The 25,756-nt window shown below is 42.4% G+C and overlaps 3 long non-coding RNA genes across 3 annotated transcripts; all 3 read right to left on the bottom strand.

Annotated features, from left to right (window-relative positions):
- Positions 1–1,113: 1,113 nt before the first annotated feature.
- On the bottom strand, positions 1,114–15,067 carry LOC311431158. The gene is made up of 4 exons (XR_014689290.1): positions 14,032–15,067; positions 13,616–13,683; positions 2,469–2,571; positions 1,114–1,527 (listed from the first exon to the last, which is right to left on the bottom strand). It is a non-coding gene; the product is annotated as an uncharacterized lncRNA (long non-coding RNA).
- Positions 5,630–8,503, bottom strand: LOC311431208. The gene is made up of 3 exons (XR_014689310.1): positions 8,328–8,503; positions 7,496–8,250; positions 5,630–6,625 (listed from the first exon to the last, which is right to left on the bottom strand). It is a non-coding gene; the product is annotated as an uncharacterized lncRNA (long non-coding RNA).
- A 2,212-nt stretch (positions 15,068–17,279) lies between the features above and the next one.
- LOC311429706 lies at positions 17,280–18,724 on the bottom strand. The gene is made up of 3 exons (XR_014688358.1): positions 18,607–18,724; positions 17,546–17,614; positions 17,280–17,396 (listed from the first exon to the last, which is right to left on the bottom strand). It is a non-coding gene; the product is annotated as an uncharacterized lncRNA (long non-coding RNA).
- Positions 18,725–25,756: the final 7,032 nt, after the last annotated feature.

Below are 25,756 nucleotides of genomic sequence, written 5' to 3'. Positions count from 1 at the left end.
GCTAGGACCATTCTCATATTTCTCCCCATCCTCCAGCACACTAATGACCCTTCCCAGCTTTCTGCTATTTTGAAAGTTGAATGAATGTGGTTCTTGGTTTATCCTCCAAGTCATCAACAAAAATATTGAGTCACACAGAGTCCAGGGGAGGTGGCTGTGGGAATCACAACTGCTGCATCCTCACTGGCAGCACAGTTCTGAGCAGCAGCTCCCAGCTCAGGGTCCCACAGACAGCTCGGCCCCCACTGGGTGGCTGTTCAGAAACTTATCCTGAACCAAAACCCTTCTGAAACTTCGGTCTATACCTCCTTCCATGTGGCCTATCATATTGGCATGAATGAAAATGACCTTTGTTAAAACACATTCCTGTTAAATCTGTGCTAGCTGCTACTAGTTTCGATATTGGCTGGTTTTTTTACCAATGGTTCAGTTATTTTTTCCCCAGAACAACAAATTCACCCTGTTCCCCACTGTAAAGATAAACTGGCTCCTAACCTAACCCATCCTCCCCAGTTTTCAGTGATAAGCCTCTAATTGCTCTCAGATTGCTTCATCTGATTTTCAAAATTCCCTGTAGAATTTTATTAGCTCCAGAGAATTCAGGTGGAAAAAAATGTAACTTACCGATTTGTGCTCTCAACTGGTTTTCTTTCTCCTAACCCGATTCATACCCATTCTCAATGACCCTGCCAGGGAATGCTGAAGCAAAAAGAAAAAAAAAATACTTCAGTCTGCTCAATATCATTTATAAATAGCTTTTCTTCCCTCTGAGCAGAAGACCAAATCCTCCTTTTATAATCCTCTCACTACTAATCTAAATTTAGACTATTTTCTTGTTACCTTTCGTGTCCCTTGCTGGCTGTATGACATTTTATGCATGGGCTTTCTAATTTCATCCTTATATATGCTTGTGCTATTCTTGTGTGCAGCTCCCTAGACATGTGACCTAATATCAATTGCTGTATACTTTCAATATGCCGTCTATATGAGATCACAGAAAAGCTTACTATTGAATCTCATTGTCTTTATGATGCTTTCTATTTCTCATCCCATTTTTTTATTAAGTAGATTTTTCCATCTCCCTGATTAGTATACACATACTCACATTAAGTCTTTGCTAAAATATGGGCCAAGATAGATTTAATAGTCATCTGAGCAGAGTACAAACTGTTTACACAAAGGTAAATATGCTAACAAGGTCATCAGAGTGGTAAATATGAACATCTGCTAAAAAAGTGAGTAATTGAGAGAACATTTCCAAGGATTATGCAGTGCCTGTATGATAAGGATGGGATATGAGCATGTAGATATGAGGGCACTTCAGGTACAAACTACAGGATAATTTGAGAGAGAAAGGAATTATGTTACTTGTTTCATTCAATGTGTAATAAGGCGGTGAAAAGCTTCATAAATTTGTATGGATCATGGAGACAATATTTTGTGGAGATACTGACATCCAAATGATGTTTGCATGGCATCTGCGTGGTTCTTGGTCATCTTGATGGCTCTGTGGCATTGCAGTAAGATCTGGAAGTACAAGGACAGCATCACATGTAGCCATGTATATTACGGCCCCCAAATGTGCAATGTGTCAATTAAACAATCAAACTGGTTTCAAATGAAGACGTCAATGCCTCCCATCCATTCCTCAGTGTGCCAACAGCTCCAATGCTAGCACCAAGCCTTCTCCCACTGCCTCCTCCCATGAGCTTGGTGAGAACAGCTCCTCGTGTCCTGGTTAACAAACCCTGCTGTGGCCCTCATCTGTTCACACCCACGGCAGAACATCTCCACTCCCAGAAGAAGGTGCAGAAGAAAACGTGAAGGAGGAATAAACTCATCTTCTTTAGCCTTAGTCCTGTAGTTCTAACTACTAGTTATAGTCATTAGTTGCAACTGCTATACATATATGTATAATATAAATTTTATATTTATATATATATATAAATTGTATATATTACATATGAATATATATGTAACATATATTTATATGTATGCACCTCCTATGTCTGGTTATGCTCTGCAAACTCATTCCCCACATACAGTAGAGTGAAGCAAGGTGCCAGGCTGAGGACAGGACACCACACCAGGATCTAGATATATTGAAATTGACATTGGTCAAATTCATTAATAAGTTATGATCCCCCAGCTAATGGAAAAATAATCAAAATGTTTGATTCATCTTCGTTCACCAGTTGGATAAATCCACAACAGAAAAAATGGTCGTCTATACTTCATATATGAGCCATTCACTGCACCACCTAAAATCAGCAAAGTGATTAATTTATTGTCATTTTCTCAGGTAACTGAAATGCATTATTCTGTTACTTTGCTGTAAGCAAAATAAAGCTTTAAAAATCCCACGTCCCCTTATCCATTATTATGCCTTGTCACCATTAAATTGTACTCAATAAAAGGGGCTAAGCAGGATAATATTGATGCTTCCTACTATGCTGAAGTTATCTGACCTTCGGTTCAGCTCAGCAGAAAGAAATCTTGGAAGGAAAGCTCCTTGAGACTATTAACTGTATTCATTATTCAGCTCACTTCCATTACTCCCTAAGTGAAGACCTAAAGTAACAGAAAGAAATGCAGAATAAGAGTACTGAGAAGTTTCTGTCTGGCTTTTTAATGGTATCCTGTCATTATGAATCTGCTCATTTAATTAGATGGTGGCTTACTGGCTCAGTGGGTTTTATGTGTTATGTTCCATTACATTTTTAAGGATTTCCCATGCCATCTAGCAGTAGATACAGATAATAAGATCTCCCTCTCTCTCTCTCTCTCTCTCTTTTTTTAGCATTTAAAATTATCTTCAAATATTCTTAAAACATCTTAGGAACAAGAACATGGGTTAAAATTCAAATTTATGTCCATATCTTTCTTTTAAGTAGACACAACTTCTGTTTATTTAAAGAGAAAAGGCATTATGTGCGTAATAGAATTCAGAGATTATAGAGGATGTGAAAAGGTTTGTATAGAGGTTTGTCTCAAAACTTACAGAATAGAGTAGAAAACAGGACATCATCTTTGCAACCATCTTTGAAACTGTCTAAAACAGATGAAAATACTAACAAGTCTATCATCTACTACATCATACAGAGCTTTTCTGTAAGATCAGTAAGTGAAACTGTGATGCCTTTAACGCTGTTGCCAATCAGATACAAACCAATCAATGGCCATGCTTCACTGCATTCCCCTGTAAAACTGGCATGTGTTTCATCCTCACACAGGATTTTAGGCTTCTGTCTCCTATTAGGGCAAAGTCTTTTGTCTTACAAACCCAGATGACTAGGAACCTGGTCGCACACTGTCCAACACAACTCAAACACAAGAGTATATCATCTCCATAGTCTCATTCTCTAGGAATTCAGCTTCTTCAGTCTGAGACACTAAATCTTAGGCAGAACCATAATCCCCAAAATCCATTGTGTCCAGTTTACCTAAGAAGAAGGGATACGAAGGAAATAGTCCTGTGCTTAGTATTAGACCAATATTTATTGCAAAATTTATACAACTCTCAAAAAGACAAGCAGATGGATTGTCTAAAGTAAAGAATAATACCAGGTGATTAATTAAAAAGTCAATTAAATTCAATGGAAGATGTCCTTTGGAAAGCCACTTCTATTCCAGCAACTCACGATGTATTTAATCTATTTACTTCCATCCAGACTTGCACCTCCACTGATCTCTTTCGCGAGAGTCAAGCAGGTTGTGTGGTTTAGAGAGACAGGTTTTGGTGTGTGGTATAGAATCTTTGGTTTACAACAGAAAAAGTACATTCGTAGACCAAGACCAAGAACCAGGAAATTCAAATAAAGCACGCAGTGTCAGCTGGCCACACAGCCACTTTTCTAGCCTTTCCAAGACTGGCTCAACCACAGGCATTTGAGCATTTCCAGATTCCTGGAAAACCTGTTATTCTTATTAAATGCCTCTCTACCAAAACATCTCCTCCCTGGAGTCACAAGCACACTTATTGCCTTTGCTCATTTATCCTGAAGCACTGACAAGGCGTAGGAGTGCAGTTTTATATTCATTGATAGAAAGAATATGCATTTTCCCAGCTTTTAATTTGAAAATATTTCAGCCAAAATTAAGGTTAAGATTGGTATTAACCTTAATCATCTAACAGATTTTCCCTGATTTTTTGTGTCAGTCTTAAGGCTCAGCATTATGGCTTCAATATTTGAATCCAGCTCGACGAATTTGGACCTCAAATTTCAGAGGGCTTGCAGTGTCCACAACTGTTGTGAGAAAGGTTGGATTTACAAGCTGGGGACAAATTAAAAATGCAAGACAATAAACTGGAAAAAAAAAATCCAGAAAAATAAACGAAGTCTGTATTGGGTGCTAGGAGACTTGCCAGGATGTTTTGAATTTGTGGAAGAGACTCGTTGTATCATTCTGTATCTTCTCTACTTATCCCTTCTGTCCTGCACAGTCTCTTAGGATTTTATCAGACTGTCATGAATTTAGGTAAATTTGCACCTGCTGCAGCCATGTGCATCCTTACACAGCCACACTTCCCTTCACCTAGGTGGAAATAGCCATGGGATGGACGAACAGTGCCTGGGTAACAGCCCTGCAGAGAAGGGTCCAGGGTTGTAGTGAATCACAGTGAGCATGAGCCAGTCGTGCTGAGCCCAGGCCAAAATGGCAAACACCCTGTGGGGATGGACAGATGACGTGGCCTGCAAGGTTGAAGCAGGACAGGCAGTCACAAACTTTCCTTGAAGAAGAGCTGTTTGGGGTTGATATTGGGATACCTTCCCAACACTAAGGAGAGCGAAGCACTAGGTCAGACTGCCTGGGGAAGAGACACATTCTTCATCAGTGAATAGCAGAGCTGGAAGATGTCTTGCAAAGCCAGCAAACCTCCATTCAATGGTAATTGCTGCCAAATTCCAAACAGCTGACAACATAATGACACAGCACCTTCTTCTCCCCTGATAATCTGATTTTCAGCCAGAATGTGACCTGGCATCTGAATTTCCAGAGCAGGCACTCCTCTTCTGGAGGGAAGGAGCACAGCCTCAAACGGAGAGCAGGCTGCTGGGTGTTTACAGGCTGCCAGCTGTGCCACAGTTTGGGGCAGATACAAAATTAAACTTGCTGCTATTCTGGCTGGAAACAGAAGGAAGAAGGTTTAGACAATCTGTTATTGAAAGAAGATTGTGTGAAAATAACCACTGAAAAAAAAAATATATGTGTAAGGTGAGTCTGAGTGATATGTATAAAATTTAACAATTTAACACGGTGATTAGATATATTCTTATATAATATGCATATTATTACAAGGCACTTATTTTTTGCATTAAATGTTATATGCCAGTTGGAACTTCACAGAAAAACTATCAGATATTTATGTTATTTTAAATTGAATAAAGGATAGTATCTGTCACCAAGATGGTATTTCTTGTACAGCTTTGGGAAGTTGCACAGATGAAAAACAGCAGTTAAAATTACATATATATATATATATATATGTACTATATAGACCAAGAGAGAGAAATACAAAAGGGAACTATGTGTCCCTTTGATAAATCAGAATTCACAATGAGACTCCGAAGAAAACATTAAAGCAAGGCTTGGATTCTCAGTTCACTTCTCCCCATTTTTTCCACCAGCAGCGTGGGAGCTGGGGCTATCACTTTTCTATACAGTCCCAGAGTTACATAGTCATTACTGGAGCTGACATTTGCTCTCCTTCCATCCAATTCCTTAAGATTATGAACGTCAAACAAAAAGTCGGCAGTACACGGATGATCCTTGACCTTCGCTCATGTTCCCATGGAGCAGGCTCCTTTTTCAGCAGCTCCAGCCCCTGCTTCCTTCTGTGAGTCACCCAGCAAAGAAACACTTGTGTTACTAAAGTTATCTTTCAGATCACACCGCGATGATCGTTTCTGTGGCATATTGTTTGCTCCTCTCTGCTTCTAATTATCTCCTGGAATAGCTGTGTCTGAGGTGCGGCATCTGATTGCTTGACACTCAAATAATTAAAACACTTTTGGTTTGGGGAGAATTGGTGAGAAATGACTGAGATCAATTTATTCTCATGGATTTGCAAAATTCACATACTGACTTCACATTGCTAGGGATCAAACCTGCTCCCGCTTGAGCGAACAGGGATTTCGGTGTGTTCATTCCCCGCATTGCTGATATTGCTTTGATAGGACCGGGAGGCTGAAATGCAACTGGGAATGAGTTATGGGTGTGCTTTTTGTTCAAATGATCCATGCAGATGCCTGAGTAAACAAACACATCTCAATAGGAGCCTTGTTTCAGTGGTTAGTTTGGGCTGTCCATCAGTTGTCTCAGGAGATCATAGACAGTTCAGCAAGATTAAAGGTCCAGTCGAGCCCTTAAAAGCATCAGTATTTTCTGAGCCCACCCTGCAACACATTTTAATTTTTAATTTTGATTTTTTTTCTGTGCTTAGTCACACAGTCTGAATGGCACAGGGTCAGCCTAGTCCAAAGCTTTCTGAACACGCATCGGACTGGGATTTGTTTACTTACCCATAAAGTTATCACAGAAAATACCTTACTGTTTTTGAAACAATTTGCACAGTACACCATGTATTTCACTGTATACCCCACTAAAAAAGCAGTCTTTAAAGCTGTCAGGGGAATCAGTAGTGAACAGAACCAAATGATTTGATCCCTGAATTTCCCCCCATCTCATTGGTAGCCATTTGCAAGCAGGGCTGATGCACAACATGATGGAAGAGGCATGTACCCAGCTCCTACATGCTGAGACCACCTTGGGTCTTTCTTGCTTTTTGTTCTAAGTGTAATAACAAAAATAAAGCATTCAAACAAGAAATATACGGGCTTTTATTTAGGAAAACAGAAGAGATAACTCAAAGTGAGGTGTAAGTACCACTGAAAATACCCTCCCAGAGGAGACCGGAGCCAGTGCTGAATGTGGCCACTCACGCCAAATATTAGAGTATGAATTATAGGCGACCTGTGATCCATGAAAGTTCACCTGGAGAGTCTTTATGTAACTCCTTTGTGTGTCACACCAGTATGAGGTCAGCAGGACTTGTAGTTGAACCAGAAGAAAAGGAAGGAGTGTAGCATCAGATGCCTGACATGTTGCTGGTGGAATCAAGTGGCCTTGAGACGAGCAGAGGAGTACTGAGTGATGGGGAACCACTGATGGCAGCAGGACACACCAATACCAACACCTTGTCCCTCAGGAAGCAGCTTTCTGTGAAAAGATGGGGCAGATGTATGGGATATGCAGAACATTCCCCAGCTGAATAACCAAGTATCTCCCAGGTGCTTGGTGCTGCTGACCCTCCTGCTGGGATTTACCTTTTTGTTCTGCTTATGGAGTCCCAGGCAGGCTGACATACCTGTGATCTTTTCCTAATAACCAGCAGGAAATGATGATACTTTTAGATTTTTTTGGATACTTTTACATACTTTTACATTTTTCTTCAGCTCAGGGTGAGGTTCTGGGAGTTATTTTTCACTTTTACATTTTATATTGGTATAGAAACGCTTTCCCTTTGCAATCACATCTTCCAAGGACCAGCTGTTGCCTGGAGGGCTGAGAGAAAGAAGAGAGAGTAAAATTTTTAAATCCCAGAAAGCAGGCTTGTAAGCAGCCAAATCAGTGGCACATATTTTCCTACAAATACAAAACCTCAATTCCCTAAACTTCTTCCTTCAATAACCTCTGCTCCTCCCTTTGTCCTCTATGACATTCCCACTTGGCAGGACACATCACATGTTGTGGTAGATCCAAAACGAAGCGGGTGCTATGGCCTGGCAGCCTGCATGTGCTGCTTGGTTGGCTAGGAGCCAACAAGCTATCAGTAATAAGGTTTTCTGTGCTCTTTTCTTGGTTAAAGTCACAGCCTAACGTCAAAGAGGGACCAAAAAAATGCCTACAGGTGAGGCACACTGCACCTCGTGTTCATCTAGGAGAGCTTGGATGCTGTAGACCAGGGAGCATTGGCACTGTCCATGGATGGAAACCAAACTGAGGGTTGCTGGCAACAAAATCATGGACCTCAGTAACTCGGTGATGCACACATATTTAAGGTGTGGATTTCTGGATTTCCATGAAACATATAATAGCATAGCATCAAAATAATAAATTAGTTAAATAAAATAATCACTAAGTGAAAAGACAATTAACTGCAGTAATACACAGGGTCTTTCTCCCTCCTGGATGTTCGTCAGTGCAGAGCCCTTTCAAATCATTTGCACAGTAGGTCAGCTTGTCTCCCTACAAAGAAAGAAAAAATAATAATTAAAAAAAAAAAAAAATGCTTGCAGTATGAAGTGAAGGGCACAGTGACTCACGTTGTACCACAGTGGAAGCAAATTCCAGAGCCGCGGGCCTTTCATCAAGAGCTGGGACCTTCCAGGTGAACAAGGTAGCCTCGTTTCAGATGCAGCAGCTCCTCTTCATTTGCTGCTTGTTGAAAGAAAACATTCCATTTTCCTGATCATTTACTAGGCCAACTCCACTCCAGGCAATGCCTGGGCATGTTTTTTTGTATGGGGGCAGTGGGGCATGGTAGGAAATGGTTTACAGGTGGTTCTATTTACCTCTGCAACTCAAGCTCTGAGATCACAAATAAATCTTTCTCCAGTGAACATAAGCGGCTATTTCAGAGTCATTTTCTGCTGTATGCCTCACAGTGTAGCAGGCAGGTCATTTTTCAATTTGTTTAGATTCAGTTGGCAGTGCTAAATGAAATGTGGTTGATGATTTCAGCCTCCCTTTTGGGTGGCGTTCCAAAACCCTGCAATGAGATGCAATGGGTAGTCCAAGTGCAAAGGAACTGCCGTGATTAAGGCAGCATATTGACTGAATTTCCCATTACCCTTCAGGCAGGTAAAAACGAGCATGTACATGGTACAGACTGTAGAAAAGCTCAGGCTTTGGCACTTGCGCTGTGTTTGTCTGGCTGTCTGCTGTAATAGTCTCTTGGCTTTTGTGGAACAAATATTTTCCCAATTTGTCATTTTCTCCCATGAGCTGTGAACACATGCAAAATTAAGATAAACATCAGAGGGCAAAGCAAATTCTCTTTGCATGCTGCAGCACAACGTAGACTAAAAACCATATAGCTCCCAGCCTCAGAGGAGCTTCTGTTTGTGCAGCACTGACCATGGTTCACTTCACCCTACACCAAAAAACCTGCAGGCTCTGGCTAACACCCCGACTGCCACATGGCGTGAGCTGTCACCTGCTGAAAGATCCACTTCTGGCATCAGCATTTCCAGTGGGATCTGTATTGTTCCTCGCTTCTCTGTACAGATATGTGTAACAAGTCAGCCAATCTATCAAAGGTCCCTGCAGCCGAGCAGCAAAACACTTTACTAACAACTCTGTGTTTGTTTCAGGATACCGTAGCACGTCTTCATGCTGGTGGGAGCTCAGCTGGCTCCTTGGTAGACCAGGATGGTGGTTGTTCTCCTGTCCCCAGGATGATCACAGCCCCTACATCCCTCCTGAGCACTGGGATCTCCCTTCCCAGGATGCACTACCTGGATTATAGCTGTCTTTCAAAGTCTCTTTTTTAATTTTTATTTATTTATTTTTATGATACTCCTGGGCTACTCATCTGGGCTGTCCCCTTGGAGCAATTTACTCTGATGCAATGTTCAGCAGATGTCCCACTACCTCTTCGGTCCTAGATTTTTACCCATTTTTCCTACTAAATTTTCCCTTTCTCAGCACAGAGACACATCACTGATCTTGCCCCCTCCCGATGTTTTCTATACCAAGAAAATGAGAAGGCATTTGCCTTTTTCTCAGTCCCAGATCTCTCCCTATGGTGCTCCCTTGCCCCATCTCCCACGATGGCAGAGGACAGAAATATTTAGTCCAGCTGTATCTTCTGCACAGGTTCTTACTTTGGTTATTCTCATTGCAGTATTCAGTCACCTTCCAGAAATACACAAAGCAAAGTGACTGGCACCTGTCACATCTTTGCACTTTCCTCTTCTCCCCTAGGGAAGAAGTGTGAGCAAAGGAGTATCTTGGCTTTGAGCCTGTATATTTTAAGCTTGTTTTTCATAAAACAGGGCATATGCGTGTCATTTCCCCACCCCAGAGACTACCAGACCATCTGCTCACTTTCAATCTAACTTGACAGGGGGACGGTGGTCTTGAAGACAAGGTGTTATGGTGAAGGCGAGGCAGAAGAGAGACGGGTCCCATCAGCAGGAGAACCTGCAGCAGCGTCTCATCCCTGTTCAGATGTCTAAGAGGATGGGTCCTTGGCTCCAGAGCACCAGTTCTTTGGAAAGAAGGCTTTGTAGGTTTCCCCACTGAAGTCTGTGGCAGCCCTCTTTCAGCCCTTGAAAGAGGAGCATGCTATTCCTAGGCATTGCTACAGAGCTGGACATTGACACTGAATGTGAGAGAAGTGGTACAGCTGAGACTCATGCCGTGAGTGTGAATCTTCAGAAGAAGGCACCGTGTGTAAATCGATTTCTTTCAAAACACTGCCCTATGCCTACTGCTACTGCCACCTCCATCCCACTCAGATCTCAGAGAAGGAGGATCAGATTGCATTGGAGAGCCATCTCTCAAGACTTAAGCAACCCACTTAAGTGACTCAAGACCTTCAAGCCTTTCTCCACAACCCTAAGAAACAGAAACACATTGCTGAAAGTAAAGCTGAGGCATGGAGCTCGTCACAGAGCTCATTCAGAAATGCACCCAGTCCTGGGTGGCTACTTGAAATAATGGGATTTGCCACACTGTGTGCACTGTTTCAGGGGTGCCCTCAAAGCAGAAGTGCTGCAGAGGTAACTGGGTGTCTCTGTCAGCGCAGGACACAATCCTGGGACATCTTTCTCACACTGCATTTTTGGCTGCCAAACCACAGACCAGGAGCATCGCTAAGAGGACCATCAGCCAAGGTAGCCCTCTTATCAGCCAGAGGTGTTCTTACAGCAGGTGGAGGTTGCATGAGTGGGGCCGGAGAGTGACGTCTCACCTTGCTTAGCCCTGGTGTAAAGCAGCTATGTCTCCTTTCCCCAGCCTGGGCTGGTTGCAGAAGACCTGCAGAACTTAGCCAAATGTTTTCTCTCGAATCTGTTCTCCATTCCAAGCATGACTTCTGTCAGGAAGGATTAATGAAGCATTTCATTTATGAAATGGGAGCATTTGGCTGCAGTGAACTCATCTGGTTGTTTACTGTTTTCTTTTATGAACATTTGTTTTTGACAAATGTTTCTGTTTTAATCTGTACCTTTGCTATAATCTCTTCCTTTACCCAGACATTTTTCAAAGTTAACAGCATTAATAATCATTTGTATACCACATGCTGAACAAAAACACCTGCCCACAAACACTATTTACTTAATTTGCTTAAGCCAGTATTTATTTACCTGGCATCCAGCTAAAAGGGATAGCAGACAGCTTTCTAGCTTAATACTGTGTTGGTAAAAAGTATTGTCTTTAGAATTGTACATAACACAATCATCAGCAGAGAAAAGCAGCTCTCTTAAATTATTCTGAGCCTCTGAATACCTTATCTCACACTTGACCATTTATTTTCTGATTTTTTGACTTTTTTTGTTTGTTTGTTTGTTTGTAGTGAAAGCAGAGAGAGGGAAAAAAAAAAAAAAAAAAAGAATCTTTAAAACTTTTACCAGATTTTAAAGAACACTTAAAATGTGTTTGGTTTTTCTTCTGATCTTCTTAAAAGCTATTGAGAAAATATGAAAGTTAATTTATTGGATACAGAGGACTGTGAATACTTGCCTGTGTCTGATTTAAACAGGTACAGCTTGTACTGCTTATGCAAGCAGACTAAGAGAGGGCTTGAGATGACAACTGATTAGTCACCTTTGTACCCCCCATTTGTTACTTGTTTTGATTTAGGCTTTCATTTTTCTTTCACTGTCTTTCAAAACAGATGATTTTAGGAGCTTCAGATATTTGAAATAATTGTCTGGTGTCCACTCCAAATGGACATTTCTCAAGGAAGCAAAGTATTCTTTGCCACATGGATGTGTTGGTCCTGAATGTTTTATTAAATATAATAATAATGTGAGATATGTTCATCTGATTCATGTCAATATAGAACAATGCTAGGGCCGCATGGTATGATGAATGTGACCTTCTGTCTTACATGCCCTTGTATAACCACAAGTCTAAGAAAAACAGAGTGGTTAATGTATATAATTCTTGTATCCTGCAAAGGAATGTTTTAGCAATTCGTGTCAATAGAGAGCTTTGAAGGGAAATGTATTTGTAGGCTTTTCCTAGAAGTCTCTGATATCTGGGGGGTTTCAGAATAACTGCTAACTATTATGACTATTGCATGGGACACTGTGCAAGTCTCTGGCCAGGAGATTAAGGAGACTGGGAGAGCTGAAGAATAACTAAAAGACAAAGCTTGTAGGGGACGTTGCACAAGTCTCTGACATACAGCCAAGTTGGACAAAGGAGAACGACAAGAGGGAGGAAGACTATGAGCCTTCAGCACGAGAGACCCCCAGAGGGACTACCAGAGAGTGATACGCATGCTCCAGTAGGAGGGTTTGGATTCCGGAAACTAATTATAATAACCCTGGTTTTTTAGAAGTAGTAAAGAATATGTATCAGCCTAGGAGCATAAAAATCAGCTGCTTGATGTAACTGGTGTGCGTCTTGGTGGAGCAGAGACTCCTGGCACACCCAGCGCTGTTTGCTTACCTCTATTCCTTTAATAAATTGTAAACTTTGATTATAGTCCTATTTTCAAGACTGAGCCATTTATTACAATAATAATAATCCTACAAAAATAGGTAGGAGATATATAAAAATGAAAATAAAGGTGGGTGTCTGTACTGTACAGCCAAGGTGAGGTTCTGGGAGAAGATAAGGTCCTAGATGTGAGATGCAGTAGGACGCCACCTGTATTATTTGGAAACATCTGGCAACATCTTGCTCGGCTGCAAAACACCATTTGTCTCTGAAGTTCTGATTGTTTCTGGCCCCTGCCTTCAAGACTGTTTATGCATTTTCTATTTCACATTAAAAACAAGGCAGCTACTAACTGAGGAACCAAGAGTGAAGCTCAGGTCTCCTCCCTCCCATTGAGGTCTGCAGTTGATGAGGGTGAAGTTTTACTCCTCATCTTCTCCCATTGCACTTCATATTGCTGGACATATAACTGGCCCTTCTGAGACTTTCAGGTCACTGCAGTTTTCCCTTTGGAGTTGTGTCATAAGCAGAGCATAGACAGGGAGCCTGACTTCATCTCTCTGAATTACCTTGCTGTGCATAGTTTCACACAGAGGCTTAGTGGACAGCACAAAAATATTGCAATTCATATGCAGGGAAAAAGGCCTCTGTAATAGAATGTGTTTTGACTATGTGTCTCATGCGGTTTGCCTCTCAGCAGCAATGTAGAAAGCACTTACTCTTCTTTCTTTTCCATAATATGAAGGTGCCTAAAGCTTTCAAGTGAAAATCAGAGCTGCTCTGAACTGGTCATCACAGAAATAGCCAAAAGACCAGTCTTACCAGAAGGACCTGGGCAGCACAAGGATGGAGCATGAGAGGGAGACAAGACAGGGGAAACATCAAAAAGAATTAATTAAAAAAAAAAAAAAAAAAGGGACAAGAGAAAGTTTCTTACCTTTTGTATGAGAAGAGGGGGAGGACAGGTCCAGCAAAGTCACGTTGTGAGCCATGCACACATATTGCCTGTCAAAGAGTTGGAGCTGAACAGAAGCAGGGAATGGATTCAATCCACCCTCAAATTTGTCACCTGTTTCCACAGCATGAGAATCCTTTTTATGTCAAATAGTAAATTCATCAAAACATCCTAACTCTTTTTTTTTCTTTTTTTTTTTTTTTTTTCATATGGGACTTGGTATAGCCAGACTAAACCCTTAAAAAATAACCGTTTTGTTTCTTTTTGTTTGCTCCAATATATTCTAAATTTCATTAGAGCATGACATTCCCACTCCAGCGATGACCCAAGGTTTCAAAAAACCCTTAAGAGATTCAGTCCTCCAAAAACAAACATTGTTTCTGATGGGGTTAACTCACTATTTGCACAGTTCTGGACCCGAATCCTGCTGACAGCTCCTGAACACAGGTGATACTGGCTGGCATCTGCCAGATGAAAACTTTCCATAATGGTCTGATTCACTCACACTGACAGTTTCATGCTTGAAATTCCAGTGTTAAAGATTATTTTAATTGGCTTATGTTTTCCCACCATCTATTGCCTCAGACCAGAACTGCCCTTGTCTAAGAGTGAACTTCTGAAATATTTGTTCTCTGAACCCTTTTTATGCAAATATCCTTCCATTTTAAATTAAAATTTGTTTCAAGGGGAGATTAGGACACTGTTTTAGAAATGCGTTGGTTTGTTTTAACAAACTGTGCCATCTGGCGAGGTAATATGTCCCTGTCATTGTGCTTTTAGCTTTATTGCATTAAAAACTTTCCCAGTATCAATGACTGAGTTTGTGTTGTGTATTAATCTGTGCGTATTAATTAATTGCCAAGCTTTAAACATACATCTTCGTATGATGGCAATTATTTCTGTAGATCCTAAATGTGGATTTGAATGAATGGATTGATAATGAGTTACTTCACACTGACATTGAGTGGTGTCTCTTCAGTCAACACGCACCAGCCCAGCTGCCATAAGCCGCAACCAGCTCAGCACTGGCACAGCAGCGAGGCCCCACTTGCAGTGCTGTTTCCAGCTCTGGGGATGGTAGTGTGGGTCCAGAGGGGGGCCATGAGGATGATCAGAGGGCTGGAGCTCCTCTCCTGTGAAGAAAGATTGAGAGAGCTGGGGTTGTTCAGCCTGGAGAAGAGAAGGCTGCAGGGAGACCTTACAGCGGCCTTCCAGTGCCTAAAGGGGGCCTGCAGGAAAGCTGGGGAGGGACTCCTTGTCAGGGGGTGTGGTGATAGGACAAAGGGGAATGGCTTTAAACTAAAGGAGGGGAGATTTAGATTAGACACGTGGAAGAAATTCTTCACTCTGAGGGTGGTAAAGCCCTGGCACAGGCTGCCCAGAGAAGCTGTGGATGCCCCATCCCTGGAGGTGCTCAAGGCCAGGCTGGATGGGGCTTTGGGCAACCTGGTCTGGTGGGAGGTGTCCCAGCCCATGGCAGGGGGTTGGAATTAGAAGGTCTGAAATGTCTCTTTAATGTCCCTTCCAACGCAAACTCACAGAATCCTTGTATATGTCAAGGTCCAGCCATTCATTTCACACAGCTGCATTGCTTGTTGGGTTGAGAAACACAACAAACTTCTCCATGTAGGCACCCCTGCAGCTCCCACCATTCCTGCAAATCCCCCCCCATTGTGGCTCCTGCCATGGCCAGGACTGCTCAGCAGGCATTAAGACAAATTGGCTGTTGTCTTCAGACACAAGACAGCTGGTACCTTGCAAAACCACACTCCCTGCTTTGTTGTTTTTCCCTCAATGTGATTTGTGTGCAACTGGAGATATTCAGGCTGAGATAATTTCCCCAGCTGGCTGACGTGCTGCGGGCAGGTCCCTGCGCGGCAGGCTAGGGGGCAGCGCAGAGGTGGCTAATGAGGGTTTAACCAAAGGATGCTTTGCTGGTTTTGAAGGCCTCTCACAGCTGACAGTTCTCCTCCCGTTTGGCTTCAGCCACAAGGCAGGCAGGAGGGTTTAAAGCCCTGTTAGAAGTGACAGAAACGTGCTCAGCTGGAGGGATGAGGCTCTCGGAAAGCCGTGACTCAGCCAGCCCCTGGCACGCAACTGCCTCGCGCACACAACGCTCCCTTCCGCCGTGCGCTTAGCCAGCCTCATTAAAGCCCAACATAAAACTAAAATCATTCATCATCCGTGATTAAATTAGTGCCCCCATAAAACTTTAATATGTTCTCTGAAAATTAGCCACATTCAGAAAGCGCTCTCCTAAATATTTCATCAAAAGCTTCCCACCACAGAGGCTGTGCGGCACATTTTTTTTTTTTATTTACAAGGACAATGTTTGAGTTTAATTGCAGTGTTTAAAGACAATGCGAGTTCTCCTCTGAATTGCCCATTGCACTGCTGCTCGGGGCCCGCAGCCCACCCCTGCCTTCCGACGGCTGAGCACAGCTTCTGTACAGAATGTGCCTCATTGTGTTCCAAAACATACATCATTTCTTATGCAAAGATTCATAATTTGGGGAAGTTATTTTAAGTAGGCCGAACAAGAAACTATGGGAGCAGCGTGGGGAAGGATGATTAAATGCATTTGTGCATTGCACAATGCCGTTGTTGAGGCACATCAGGCAGTCACTCAGCTTGCAGCATAGACTATGTAGGAGGACATAATTCCTCTCTGTGTGTCGTAATGACTGGGATTCGTGGTTTAAAGCCAGGGTAGGGTCTGCGGTGCAGCTCAATGCAGACAGAAGCATAAAGTCTTCATTAGTGCAGGAGTACGATTGTTATCATTAGTGCTATTTGTTAAGCATTAATTATATTCTAGGCTTAATACAAGCCATGAAATCACAGCTCCTGCTCTGAACTGTTTACAGACCTGGCGGTCTCTGCAGCATCAGGTGGTGGGGTCCTGGCTGGCAGGGGCCCTCCACGCTCCTGCTGTGGGGTTTGCCCTGCTTGGTGCTTGTGGCTGAGCCCCATGCCTGCCATGCCTTGTGTGAGGGAGAAGTTGCTTCTTCAGCAGAAACTTGGTAAGAGACAGGAGAGATTTGGAGCTGGGGCTTTCATGTGCTGCATAAATACCATCAGAAGCAAATTCATGGGCAATTTTAGAATGAGGGTGTCAGTTTTCTTATCAAATTGTAGAGGGCCCTCAATTCATCCCCATGAGGAAGGGAAATTGCAGTATTATTAATTTGCAGTAATTAGGGAGGACTCCGGTAAAGCAAACCTTGATGTGCTTTTACTGTAACTGCCGATAAACCAAGAAACAGAGCAGAGAATATGTAGGGGAGGGCGTAGGAACAATGTTGTAGAGCTCTTTGTTAAGCTGGTAACAGCATCCATCACTGGGTTTTATCAACCAGGATATTCCCCAGGGTGTTGCGTTACGTTCCAGCCCTCTTAAGAGCTAGTTATTCCTTCAGGAATGACTTTGAAATCTCAAACACTTTCACACTTTTTCTTGCCTAAAATTATTTTTAAAAAGGGCTCCCTTCCTGGGAAAAAAAAAAAATGCTGTCTCCTGAAAGCTTCACTATTTGTTATGCTCAGGAAAATACAAGTGCTTTCTGATTCATTTTTTCTCTGGGGAACTCATTTACAGAACTCGATAATGAGAGAAACTTTTTAATCTTTTAATATAAATAGGATTCTTTTATTAATATAAATAGATGGCAGGTTTTAATGTATATAAATAGACGTGCTCAAGACACCAGTGAATCCTTCAGCAGACATCACTACTGTCAGCTTTACAGGAGGGACAGGCTCTCTGTTAAAGGCAAAACCATATTAGCATTCATGACACACACAGCACTTGCATTTTTAGGTGAGGGGAATGTGTGCCACATCCCAGGTTGTTGCCTAGGCTTGGCAGGGGGATGAAAAAGCCATTCACAGTCTCTGTTTTCTAATTCTTACCAAAATGTTCTCAGGTTGCCAGTTTCTCCTCTCACCATCAGAAGAGGTTTCAGACAAGATGTACCACATCTAAGAGGAGGGAGAAACCACACGCTGTTTTATGGGTGACAAATCTTGGCTGATCCTTCAGATGAGGGTTGACCCAGAGGATTTGTGTTTACCCAGGACAAATTCCAGCCCCAGCCTCAGCCATGGGCCATGTGCACATGTTCAGAGCCCAGTGCCCCACTGCAAGCAATGGGTTTGCCATGCTGCAGGACCCCCAGCAGCCCTGGCTCCATTCCCATGTGCCCATCACTGAACATTGCATAGTGGTATTGACAGATAACTGGCATAAAAGCAGGCTGGGAAAGTAACCCCAAACCTCCTTCCAGTGTCATTCCAGACCCAGTGGCCACCTTGGAGGAACAGGGAAATATGTGCCCACAAGCAGAAAGTTTTCGGAAAGCTCTATATATTCACAGTGGTGGTGCGCTGCTGGGTGTTGGTGAGTGATGAGACACAGGTTCAAAGAGTATAGAAACATCACAACATGCTCTTGCAGAAAAAGAATTGCTTTTGGGTGGTATTGTGTAAAAAGAGCATGGTAGCAATAACTCTGAGAAGGAAGAAAGCATTAGGGAGCTGACAAAACAGGCTGTAGGGACCCATAACTCAGGGAGCAGAACATACTTTCCATCAGAAGGAAGAGGATTTGTGAAGTGCTGATAGCACTGCTTAGAGACAAGGTGCTGGAGAGAGGCAGTGGCTCCAGATTTTCCTTGTTGCTCCAGCTGTTACCGTTTGGGCACCAGCAATAAAAAGAACAAAATTAATAGTGCAAAATGCTGTAAAATAGGTCATCCAGATTCTGAATATTCTGCAATGGAAAATGTTGAACGAGGAGCAGTTCCTCATCATCATAAAACTTGCTAACCCAGAGGCAGTAGGAATGAATGATCTTGCAACAAGAATGGCCACATCTTTGAAGTTACATAAACACAGCAGATAGGAGCTTAGACCACAAAAGATCATCATGCATGACAGTAAGGAAAAATGTTTCTGGTAAGCCAACAACTTACCATTTCTGTGAATAACTGATGAGCTTCAGCCAGTGATCACCAGGTGCTGACAGCTGACCTGCAAGCAGCCAACAGCCCAGCCATCATGCAGACCAGGCTGCAGGTGAGGAAACCTCCACACAGGAGGCTGGAGCCTCAAGACTTGATCAACACACCTCCTTCAGGCAGGTGCTTCTTTTGTATAATTTCAACAATACAGAAAGAAAATTATGATCATTACTTAGGGTGAAATAACTGATAAAATACTCTGACAAGTATTCTTACTCCATATATCTTCATCGAAATCTTGTTTAGATCTTGTGTGTTTTGAAGGCATCAACAGCTAGCATGGATCTTATTCACATCCTAGATAAACTGGGAGACTGCATGCTTTGTTCAGTTCCTGAAGAAACAGGCAATGCCCTTTTCTTCTAACAGTTAAAATGAGCCTCACTACATGACGTTTTCCTGCCAGGAAAGATTCACTCCTACATCAACTAGTCTTATCTGGGGAAACATTAATGGAAAAGTGAAAAAAGATTTTCTGCATCATGTGAATGGAACTATCCATCAGGCTGCTCTCATTGAATCACAGGAAGGTGACTGAGCATCTACCATGTGAAGGAGAACAGTCTGGTGTGGATTTACTGTATTTAAACACCAAACTAAATTCCCACAGGATTAGGTTTAATCTTCTCAGAGACCTTGGAGACCTGCCTGCAGTTTGGTCCCCTTACAAAAAAAATCTGCACCCAAGGAGATGTTGCAAATCAGTCATTGCAGATGGTAGCAATACAAGAGTTCTCAAAACACTGAGAGGGAGTTGGCCAGCCTAAACCAACACAGTGATTTATTGCTGTTATCCAGGCTCCCACTCCTTGCCCCACAGAATCACAGAATCATCTAGGTTGGAAGAGACCTCCAAGATCACCAAGTCCAACCTCTGACCTAACACTGACAAGTTCTCCACTAAACCGTATCACTAAGCTCTACATCTAAACGTCTTTTAAAGACCTCCAGGGATCAGCCATGTCCTTCATCCTTCTCCTCTGCACTGACATTTGCATGGCTAGAGATGAACCCCACCATAAACCTGCTAGATCCGAGACACGGATGAGCCCCATGCACCAGCTCAACTGCCTGAGCAAGGGAAGGGCCACATTTCTAGGGCCAAGGTGTAGGACAACAAAAGGATGTTGTAGCCTTGCCCAAGAGCTATCAAATAGATGATGAAGGAGCATCATCACCATCCTAACTGTGCTGTAGAGCTCCACAAGGTTGCTTATGAGGCCCTTCATGCATTAACATGAAAAGCATGACTTCAGTGGCAATGGGATAATTATGCTGCCAAGTGTCCTATCACCGCTTGCTGCAAGAAGTGTTTAAGTATTTCAGCAATGTTTGTGACAACATCTGCCAGGCACAATTCAACTCAATCCCCTTTAATGATTCATTTCCATGAATTGTACATCTATTTTAAGTGCACTGCAGTTACTTCAGAGAGAATAGTAATGAAAACTTAACGTTTTGGGTGTCTTACACTGACATGGTAATCACAAGATGCAGACCATTGCAGTCAAACCAGGCTAAGTGCCTTACCAGAGCTCTAATGTTCTTTCTTGGAAAATGATCCAGATTATTTATGGCATAATTAAGGGAAGAATACATATTTGTAATTCTTCATTTGCAGGAAGGATCTCTTTTTGATTAGTAAATATGTAAAGCTTAAATGCTATTATGTAAAAATACACCAGGCAAACGGTGTCATCATTAAGCATGTAATTACAAATCTGTAATTATAGAAAAATTTATGTAGGCAAAGTTTAGAGATAAAGACATCTTCAGAAAAAAAAAAAAAACTCATCACTGCTGAGGGGCACAAACAGTTGAATTGGGTCCCAAGCACTGCATGCCCATCAGGAGCTGGGGATGGCACGGGGCACACCAGTGTGGTTCACCTCCCCGTGACAGCCACCCTCTGAACTTCTTGGTGGAAACTGGCTGTGAAGTAGGTCTAAAACAGAAGGAGAAAGAGGATTGTCTGCTTGGAGAGTTTGCCTTGCAGATTGTGTAGTGATTTACGTCCTGCATTGGGCAAACAAAATTGGTGAAAACTGCATCTTCTCCAGGCAGGTCACATTTCAGAGTAATTCTGCCCTCCTTCTAGAGCCATAAATCATCACAAGGCATACAAAACAGTAGAAAAACAATCTCTGGCTGTTTCATTTAAATTCTCAGGGTCACATTTTTTCCTTGCTAAGGTCGGTGTTGAAGGTGAGCTGCAGAGCGTGGGACAGGCAGTTGGGATAGAAATGTCAGGTGCCAGACCGTCCATCACTGTACCACACTGAAATGCTTCTCCTCCCCCTTTTACTGCATACTGTTTGGTACTTGTTTAGTGTATGCTACTAGTATAGCTGTATAATAACCTGCTTAAGCCATTTTGACCTGAAAATTGGACTTCAGACACTTTTTGGAAAAATAACCTTTAAATGCTGAAACCTAGACATAAGAGGATTACCAAATAAAAGGCACTGGCTGCTCTGCCAAGCCTTCCAGAGGTTTCTGACACTCCTTTTTTACATTTTGTCCATCCAGTCCCGCTATTCACAAGGCAGCAGGGATGAAAACCATAAATAAAGCCCACAGTGCGTGATCTGCATCTTTAGCTGGAAGCTATGACACAAAGGATCACTCCAACTTCTCTGGATAATATCGCAGAGCGCCATGCACGTGACTAGTGGTAACAAATGTGCACACTCCCCTCATTTCGCAGAGCACACAATTTATGTGAGTGTTCATGCAGCATTGTGAAGGATCAATTTCTATGCAAACTTTGTCAGCTTGTAACGGGGCTCCTCCAATTAGTGTAGGTAGTGAATATTTGTTCTTGTGTCGCAAGTGTTCAGTCCAGATATAAACCTTTCAAGGAACTATTGAGAATAAATTCTCATTTGCTCTCTGCTTTTCAAGGCTTCTCTAGCAAAGCTGCTCTGATTCCTGCAGGTACTGAAGAATATAGCCCAATAAAACTAAAAAAAAAAAAAAAAAAAAAAAAAAAAAACACAGCAGAAATGTCACTCTGAGGGAAAGGTCTGAAGCATGCCTGAGGATGCGTGGTCTCGGCAATGAGCACTCAGAGATGTTCATTTGTAGGCCAGTTTCTTGTAAAACCTTGCCCGTTGCTTTTATACACATAATATAAGATGCTTCCCAAGCAGTGGGCATTAGACCAAATGTCCAATAAATATTTAAATTGGTGTCAAGCAACCTCTCCAAAGAGCTGGCTGGAGCAGCAGCTGCTGTGGAAGCAGATGCATCAGCTCAACCAAAAGGAGCTGCAGAGCAGAGGACAGCCAGGGGAGCCACGGGCTCGATCAGCATCAGACCTCCCCCAGCAGAGGCTGCAAATGAACTGCAATAAATTTCCACCACCTTCCCGTGTCTCTCCCCAAGGAGAAATTTGTAGCACTGCAGCTTAGATGGAGTTACAGAATCACAGAATCACAGAGAGCTGAGGCTGGCGGGACCCTCTGGAGGCCGGCTGCTCCACCCCTGCCCAAGCAGGGACACCCAGAGCAGGCTGCCCAGGACCACGTCCAGGCAACTTCTGAAGGTCTACAAGGAGGAGACCCCACAGCCTCTGTGGGCAGCCTGTGCCAGTGCTCAGTCACCCACACAGTGCAGAAGTGCTCCTGGTGGTCAGACAGAGCCTCCTGTGTCCCAGGTTGTGCCCACCACCTCTTCTCCCAGCAACGGGCACCACTGAAATGAGGCTGGCTTTGACTTCATCACATCCTCCCTTCAAGTATTTACATACATTGATGAGATATCCCCTTAGCCTTGTCTTCTCCAGACTAAAAAGCACCAACAGTCTTAGCCTTTTCTCATCAGAGAGATCCCAGTCCCTTCATCACCTTTGTGGCCCTACGCTGGACTTTTTCCAGTGTGTCCATGTTGCCCGTACTGGGTTTTCTGTCTTGTACTCAAGTGTTTCTGCACATCTATGCTAGCAAGGCTTTCACCCACATCACCTGTTCTTCTGCCAGCCAAAATGTGCATCATCCACCATTCCTGAGTGCACAATGAATTGCTCCCAGCACCTCCAGTGGGGAACTTCTGGTGCACAGCATGAGGCCCAGTGGTCCCAGCTACCTTCTACAACTCCCTGGTGTCTTGCTGCAGCTGGGGATGAGCATTACTTCATCATCTGAAATGCCAAGCAAATACATTTTAATTTGATTCAGAGTTGATCATAATATTGATTAAAGCTGGAAGATAGCCTGTGCTTTTCTGTGCATGCAGGCAAGACATATTTGAATGAAGAGGAGCCATTTACAGCTACCCAAGGGAGAATAATTCTAGCTATAAATGATGTTTGCCAAAATACATTACCTAGCATTATAGACAGAGGGTATAAATTAATATCATGATTACCTTTTTTAAATCTGCTAAGTTATCCAGGGCTTGCAGTGCGGATTCCTTTATGCTCAGTCTGTGTAAATGAGCTGAAAGATATATAGCCTTTGCCCAAGTCCTTATAGCTGAGCAATGTCCCTGAAGTCTAGTCCCAGTGTATGCCTTTAGCAGGTGTTTGTTTTTTTTTTTTTTAAATATTTTTTTCATTCTAGGGCTATATTTAGGAGCATGTAAGAAACAGAGCTGAATTTTCTTGCTCTCATTTTAAGTGAGAACAAATCTGGTGTAGCTGCTATTGATGTATATTGATACAAGGCTCTGGAAATGATGGGTGGATGAGAGGAGATGGGTTTCTCCCACATAATTAACAAGCAAAACAAACACATTCTCAGTGCTGATCTTATGGGAACAACAAATTTCCTCTGACATTGCAGCTATAAATTCTATAAATTCTGAAGTTGTTTTTTTTTTTCATCAGAAGTTTAAGGAAACTGAGAAAAGTTTAAGTTTATTATACCCTACCAGATGGTTAAAAGCTCTGTGTGCAGGAGCACCATATATTAGAAGTTATCCACTCTTTCAGGGGAGAAATAATGTCAGAGTTGAAGCTATCAGTCACCACTTACCTGTTTTATCAACTAGCAGCCAGACTTGGACTTCATCAACACTGGGACTGATCCTGACAAGCTCAGTTTGACTGTAGGTAAGCTAATATTACGGGAGGAAATGTGAGTACCAAATCAGTCTCAGAATGCAGGTTCTTCTGGGTGTATTTAGCCTGGCTGACAAATATCTGGGGCTGGGAAGAGAGGGGATTGTCAATGACATTTACAAGCATGAGGTGGGCTTCATCTCACCCCATTCAAGCTTCTGAAGCTGTGAGGACACATCTCTATTGCTAAATAAAAGCAGGTCTGATTCCTGCCTCTGCAGCCAGGTGATTGTCTCAATTCATTTGTGTGAGGGCAGGATCTTCTAGGGCCATGTCAGCTCCACGGGACCCCAAGACTTGAGTCTCTGCTGGACTCGGTGTGATGCACCTGTAGACCTAAAATGTCATTGTTCTTGTGTGTGTGTTCCTTTTCAGTTCAAAGGCTCTGAAATGACATGAGGGCTGTGCTGCTGCCTGCCGTGCTTGTGTTGTTACATCCCAGTTGTATCAATGCATGTTGCATGCTGTGGGGATGCTGTGAGACATATGCAGGGTACTCGAGGTCACAATTTCTGCACAGATAACACTGGCAAAGAGAGGAAGGTAGAGGGAGTCAGACCTGATTCTTTTCCTGGAGGGAATTATCCAGCAACCATGGCTACGTTTTCCAGGAAAGGGCTGGCAGGGATGGCCCAAGGCAGAGCCAGAGAACGAGCCAGCAGGTCAAGGAACGTTCTTAATAGTTTTTAAGTTTGTGATTCCTTTTAGAGTTGTAAAATAATCAAATACGTATGTGTAAAGATACATGTTTGTACTTTATCTATCTATATATATGTATACATAAGTACTGTGTCTATTATCCTAGATAAGTAGGTATCTAAGTAAGCAATAATAAAGCATATTGTAGGATACCCAACTGGCAAGCATGGGAGCTACCAAAATATCTGGAAGTCTTCCAGATTATGCTAATTTATACAAAAGAAAAAGCAGCTCCATACATTCAAAGAAAAAACAGATTTTCTTACTATTTTTTGAGCACTGACAGTGTGCTCATCTCTGAAAACCTTATCTCCAAGCATCTTACCAGTGAAGGACTGTAATCAGATCCTGATCCGCTATATGAGAATTGAGTCACAGGGCTAAGCAGTAGTTAGACATCACCCTTAAAATGTGAATATTATTATTAATTTTAATATAAAGACTGCTATGCATCATTATTTCTTGCTTTCTGTGTTTATTGTTTAATATTCACCTGTTCATCACAGCTTTTTTCTCTGATGCAATATTTTTGAACAGTAAATAACACTTCAAAATGTGTGCACATTTCTGAAATAAAATAAGAAAATAGTGTATTTGAACAGATTTCATTTTGCTTTAAATCTGCAGAATCCTTCAACACGGTCTTTTTCCAGGTCAGCCTGGGGTACGCCTTCTGTTCATTTTGGTTTATTAATTAGTCTCCTATGCTCTTCTGGAAATCAGGATACACAGTTGTCTGATTTTGATGTAAGACAAAGCCTGAAAAAAAATGATATTTCCTTAGTTCGTTTCTCTTCATTTAAATTAAATGTAATTTAAATAGCATCTGAAATAAAGGTATGCAACTGGCTGGGTGTAGGTCATGATTCATATGCCTTTCATAAACAGCAGGGAAATAATAGCTATTCTGACTGCTATTGCATATATTTTTGGCTTCAGAAACCCATCTACCATGTCAGTTAATAGTCACTATTTGAGCCAAAAATAACTGTCACTTTTTCATTTTTAATTACTGCATCTGTTATCCTATTTAATCTTGGCATAATAACACAATAGGACATTGCCAAAAATAATGCCACAAATTATTTCCAGGCTCACGAAGAAACCACCGGTGGATTTGCATAGCAAGAAGGCAGACCCACAGAAAGGGTTGCAGCAGTAAACACTGCTTTTTCGGGTGCAGAAATGTTCCTAGTTAACAACCAGGTGCTTCTCTAACTGAATATGCCTTGGTGGCATCTCTGACTTGTGGCACTCACCAGGGATGCTCTGGTCCATGAGAGGAGGTGGGATGGGAGCTGATGATGTGCCCAAGCAGTACGTGGTACTAGAGCCACAGTG

Source organism: Aythya ferina (assembly GCF_964211825.1).
Source record: "Aythya ferina genome assembly, chromosome: 1".
NCBI lineage: Eukaryota > Metazoa > Chordata > Aves > Anseriformes > Anatidae > Aythya > Aythya ferina.
Note: the sequence above shows the minus strand (reverse complement) of the source record. Positions and strands in the feature narration are given on the sequence as shown.